Source organism: Cupressus sempervirens, chromosome 7, assembly GCF_028749045.1.
Source record: "Cupressus sempervirens isolate cs-2001-9-10 chromosome 7, ASM2874904v1, whole genome shotgun sequence".
Classification (NCBI taxonomy): domain Eukaryota; kingdom Viridiplantae; phylum Streptophyta; class Pinopsida; order Cupressales; family Cupressaceae; genus Cupressus; species Cupressus sempervirens.
Genome location: NC_143124.1, coordinates 769560039 through 769566448, shown reverse-complemented (window position 1 = coordinate 769566448; position 6410 = coordinate 769560039).

Below are 6410 nucleotides of genomic sequence, written 5' to 3'. Positions count from 1 at the left end.
TTGTAGCAATACTCCCCAAGATGGATCCATTTTACCCACGCGCGTTGTTGAGTTGAGACGTAGTTTCGTAGGTAGCCTTCAAGCCATTTGTTTACAATTTCAGTTTGGCCATCTGTCTGCGGGTGGTAACTCGGGCTCAGTGATAATTCTGTCCCTGCCATCTGAAACAGTTTTGTCCAAAAGATACTGACGAATCAACCATCTTGATTGCTAACAATGTTTTGAGGTAACCCATGCAAGTGAAAGACTTCCTGGAAAAACAATTGGGCAACTTGTGCAGCCTGAAGGTCCGAGGGAATGGCAAAGAAGTGAGCATACTTTGTCAGTCTGTCAACCACTACAAAGATGCAATCCTTTCCATTCACTTTGGGAAGACTTGTTATGAAATCCATTGATATACTTTCCCACTTATGTTTGGGAATCGGCAAAGGCTGTAGCAATCCGGCAAGAAGAGTGTGTTCGAACTTGTTCTGTTGGCAAACCGTACATTCTCTGACATGCTGCGACACGTCCTTTTAGTCCCTTCCAAGAAAATCTCTCCCGAATACTTCTATAGGTTTTAAGGAAGTCGGGATGTCCAGCCAGAGAGGAGTCGTGCACTTCCTTCAAGATCTTCTACTTCAGTTTTGATTCCGGCATCAAGTATATTCGGTCTTTATAGTAGATGATATCATTCATCACTCTGTACTGATCATCATGGATGTGGCCATCCATTATCTCACAGGAAAATGTATTCTTGGAACATTCTACCAACAATTGCGCCTTCCAGTCAGCTGAGATCTGGTCTAGTGAGCAGATGGTGGGTTTTCGGGACAAGGCATCTGCAACAACATTGTTCTTCCCTTTTACATATTCAATATCGAAATCAAAAGACTGAACTTTACTTACCCATTTTTGTTGCTATTCGTTCAAGTTTCGCTGCTCCAGAAAATATCTCAGGCTGTTGTGATCCGTACGGACAACAAACTTGGCACCAACCAGATATTGCTGGAACTTGGTCAGTGCATGTACGATGGCCAACATTTCTTTAGCATAAATAGAATACAGGTGTTTTGCTGGTGTAAGCTTCCCGCTCTCATAAGTGATGGGGTGTCTGTCCTGTATCAGAACGGCTCCAATGCCCTCCCGGACGTGTCACATTCCAAAATGAACGGTCAGGTGAAGTTAGGCAGTGCCAGAATTGGGCAAGTGCTCATGGACTTTTTTAGTTTATCAAATGTGAGTTGTGCTTCTTTGTTCCCTTTGACAAATCTTCTGTAGTAACTGCATAATCCGAAGAACCCTCGCAGATCCGTGAGTGATTTTTGGGGAGGCCGGTCAAGGATAGCCTGAATCTTCTCCTGATGCACTTGAACCCCGTATTGACTGACGACATGCCCCAAGTACAATGTCTCTGTCATACCAAACTCACATTTGGACTGTTTGGCGAACAGGGACTGTTCCTCCATGATACTTAGGACTTCATTCAAATGCTTCAGATGCTTCTCCCATGTCCGGCTATAAATAAGAAGATCATCAAAGAATACTAGTAGATACTTACGCAACTGTCTATTTAAGATGCAGTTCACGCATGACTGAAATGTGGTAGGGGCGTTGGTTAGACCAAACGGCATGATCGAGAACTCATAGTGTCCGTAGTGGCAATGGAAGGCCCTTTTCTCTACATCTGCTTCCCTCATTCGGATCTGATGGTATCTAAAACGGAGATCTATTTTTGAAAAATAGACCGCACCATGTAGTTCATCCAGCAGCTCATCTATCCTCGGGATGGGGTACCTGTTCTTTATTGTCCTTTTGTTCAAAGCATGATAGTCCACACACATGCGCAATGTTCTGTCCTTATTGACCAACACCACGGATGACGTGAATGGGCTAGAACTGGGACAGATCCATCCCTTCTCAAGCAACTCTTGAATCGTCCGTTCGATCTCATCCTTGAATTTCTTGTGGTGGCGGTATGGAGTGGTTATGATTGGTTTTGCCCCTGATTTCAACTCTATTGTGTGTTCAAACCCCCAATGCAGTGGTATGCCAAGTGGACTATCCATGAAAACTTTTCCATGCCTACTTAAAATATGTTGAAGCTCATCATCTTATGTAGGTGTTCGGTGCCCCTTCATAGGTTCCGCTGAGATAAAATATTGCGCAGCCCACTCAACATCATTGTGCCATAAGACTGCCTGCATCCGATGGGTGGAAACTTCCTTTGGACCTTCATTTTCCATCCCTCGGAGGACAACCTTCTTTCCATCAACCACAAAAGTGAAGTCCATTCGCTTGAAACTCTGAGTGTTCTCATCAAGCATTTCCATCCACTGTACGCCAAGAATGACTTCCATGTCGACATGTGGTTCGCCATCTTGATGCTCAACTGAGGGACAAGGTGCGTGCAGGGCAAGAAAGTACCTCCAGCAACCTTGACCTGAAAGCTTGCATGTGCTTTCGTAGGGAGACTTCTGCGCTTTACCAAGGATGAGTTTATGAAGTTCAAAGTAGCTCCACTATCCAACATTACCATGACCCTTTGTCCTTGAAGGGTGCCCCATACACAGAAAACTATGCACCTCGGACTGCCCGCCAAAGCAATGCATCCCCTGCACTATACCAAGGCGGCAATCCTCTGTGTTCGGTTTAAACTAGCCATGTTGGTGTCACGGCTAGGTTGGATATCTTCTACTGGCATTTCCTCTTGTTCCTGTTCGTCCTCTTCATCGAATATTACCTCGATGTAATGGCTCTTACCCTTCCCAGCAACCTTGACCTGAAAGCTTGCATGTGCTTCTGTAGGGAGACTTTTGTGCTTTACCAAGGATGAGTTATGAAGTTCAAAGTAGCTCCACTATCCAACATTACCTTAACCCTTTGTCCTTGAAGTGTGCCCCATACACAGAAAACTGTGCACCTCAAACTGCCCGCAAAAGCAATAGATCCCCCGCATTGTACCAAGGTGATAATCCTCTCCATTCGGTTTAAACTAGCCATGTTGGTGTCACCGCTAGGTTGGATATCTTCCATTGGCATTTCCTCTTGTTCCTGTTTGTCCTCTTCATCGGATAACACCTCAATGTAATGGATCTTCCCCTTCCTGCGACATCAGTGGCCAGGGTCCCAAGGCCCCTTGCAATTGAAACACAACTTTTTCCTTCGGAGTTCTTGTCGAGATGCTTCATCCAACGATGGCTTCTTGGGCAGAGGTTTGTCCCTCGAAAACGTCGGTGGTTTCAGATGTGAGTAACTTCGAGATGATGAAGATGATGCCGACGATGATGCCATGCTTCGGGCCTTATTGATCGCCTTCGACAGGGTTGATGGATTGAATCCCTTCACCCAACCCTTCAGTGGTTCTACCAACCCGTCCATAAAGAGCATGATATGCCTCCTTTCAGTGATGTCCATGAACAACATGGAAAGTCTTTGAAATTCTGCAATGAACCGATATATCGATCCAGTTTGCCTCAGTTGCGCCAGATCTTTGAAATTGAGCTCGAGGTCTTTTCCATCAAATCATTCTATTAATCTCTTCGTAAACTCTGGATACGTCTTTATTTGATCATATCCTAGTGTGATAGTGTCGTGGTGCCACCATTTGTGTGCAACACCCTCCAAGTGCAACACAGCGAATTTGATAGCTTCTTCTTCAGGCATAGGATTTAGTTGGAAGTAGGTATCGGCTTTCATCACCCACACCTGTGCTGAAATGGAGCCTGGTCTGTCAAATGGAGACAAATTCACCTTACTCAATTTTCTCCTAAGATCATTGTTAAAATATCCTGCTCTGTTTCCGCCTCCCGAGTATCTCATCCTCAGATCTACGTAATCTTTGTAGGAAATATCCTCTTCAAGGTTTGCATTTCTCAAGTCCTCTCTTATCTCTTCGAAAGTTGGTAGTCTCTCCCCGTGATGTGGTTCCGTTCGTGGTGGGAAAGTAGGCATGGATGGTCGAGAGCGTGCTGGCTGAGGGTGTGGTTTACCCGATACTGAGTCCGCGCTGTGCCCATTTTTTTCACTAAATATTTTATTCTCCGCCAACTTCTTTACATGAGTCGCTACATATCCGTTATTTGTACCTGATTCCAGGCAAGTTCCCTCAGAAGTGCCACAAGTTCTGCGCCGTTTGGTTCCCGTTTGTCAACCATTCGAACAACGGAATGTGTCCTCTTTTGACTATAGACTCTCATTCACTGTCTACAAGCTGGCAAGACCGAAGGCTCTAATACCACTGTAATGTTCCAAGCTATGGTTTGGTGGATTCCCCACAGGAAACCTCTACAAATAACCCCTAGTATGACGTCTAAACGGTGAGTGTGGATGAGTTGAAGTGGTTGTACGGGATCAATCCGGGAGTGATGAAGTGAATGGCAACTATATGGTGGAGATAAGGTGTTTGCAGAGGGTGTACGGTGATAGGAAGGTATGAACTAGTAGCTGTACGGTGGTTGCTAGACTGCCATAAGGTATTGATCTGTTGGCCGTACGGGATGTGAACAATATGAAGGAGAATCCCTACGGAGTATGATGGGATGCAAAGATGATTTCTCGTACAAGATGAGCTGTACGAGTAAGCAAATGGAAGTCGCACAGAAGTTTGTAAAGGTTGTACGCATCTTGGTCAGTTCGTACGGTGGCTTTCCTGTCTGTACGGTGTGATATAAAGGCCGTACGATATGGGTAGAATGTCGTACGTTGGGGAAATACAGAGGAACAGGGACACAACTTGTGCATACACGAACACAGAGAAAATTCTATATGAACACGATAGATTAGATGAATTTCCAATACAAGAACAAAGATTTGAACACTCAAATTCCTCCGAATACGTTTGCCCAAAGAGAGAACACTCTAATTTGCCATAATCGAACCAAGTAATACATGCAGTGATGGAATAGGGTGAGGGTGAATCCCATTGAAATCGTGCAAGCCAAATAAGGAAGGTCTTTTACTTCCGAAATGGCAAATCAATGTCGAACTCCAATAGGAATCCGCAGTACAGAGAGATATAATCCAAAAGCATGCCTATAGACTACCTACGAGTCGTGCTTAAATACCCATTGGGAAAACTTTTCGAGGGTGTACAAAGTTAGTCAACAGCGACACAAACTACGAAAACTAAATAAAAAATGGGTCCGAGATAGAATAAATCAATCGGCCGGTTACAAAGATTAAATGAGTACATTTATTTAATGACGGGGACATTACAGCTTTTGAAGTTTTTTTTTAAAATTTCTCAAAGATGAAATGTAATAAATATGCCGTGGGTTTTGGAAAGGGGGAGTTTTAATTGTTTTTAGGTTTTATTTTATTTGTATAAGTTTAATATTGTAAAACATAAGTGTTAGATGACATTATAAGTCATTTTAATATTTTTGTTATTTCTTAAATGCAAATAAGAGGGAAAGAGAAAATTTGAATTGGTCTTAGGACTAGTGAGTCAATATGGCATGTTTTAAATTGCTAAGTCTTAGGAGTTATGGCGGAGGTTGTATTCAAAAACTTAGTACTATCATTTTTATTCATGGAGAGTATATCTGGGGGCTTTTTGAGTCATTTCAGGACTGTGGGCCGAATTTTGACCTTGTCTTGGCAATTTGAAGTCATTTATTGACAATTTGAGTTTTTGATGGCAGTTTTAGTGAGTCATAAGTTTCTTTATGGCTTAGTGGACCTTTTTCAAAGGTGGAACCATATTTCATGGGTTGTTAGGTTGTCCTTTTGATGCTATTTTTTGGCATCTGACCCAAGTGTTGTGTTTGTATTTAGTAAAATTTTGGACTCACTTTGGGTTCAGTTTTGATTATGCAGAGTAGTTTTATGAGACATTTTTGTCCTTAGCATTTTTATGCAGAAATTTGTAACTCATTTTTGAAAAAGCAAATACAAGTGACAACAGCTGAGTTTTGTTATTTGAATATATTTTGGAGCCTTCTCTTCTTTTTGTAATTATGTGTGTATTTTCAGGTGATTTGATAAAGACAACTAGTGAATCGTTATTTTTTCATGTTGTTGTCTCACCCAAACACCTAGTTGCAGAAAAGTATGTTTGTTTGCAAGTTATAGTTGATGTTTCAAAAGGTGAAGCTCATAAGAGAGGCATTTGTTTTCCTCCTTGTTATGGTTCATTTGTCAAACTTTATTACAAAATACTTATGCAAGCCTATACAAAAAGGAAGTGTTTTGTATTCTTCAGATAGTTTAGTAATTCCTCCTAGTTACCAGTATTTGAACTTTCATATCATATTTTGGTGTATCACCTGGTTTTCTAGTTTAGAGTTTAAGATCTTAGGTTCATTTCAGTAACTTGTATCCCTTTTCCCCAAAAGTTCATGTTAGTTTTTTGGAGTTATCAGTGATTATCCAATAGGAACCGGCCTAGAATCCGGAGGTTTCATTTCTAGGTAAGCATTTCCCACATG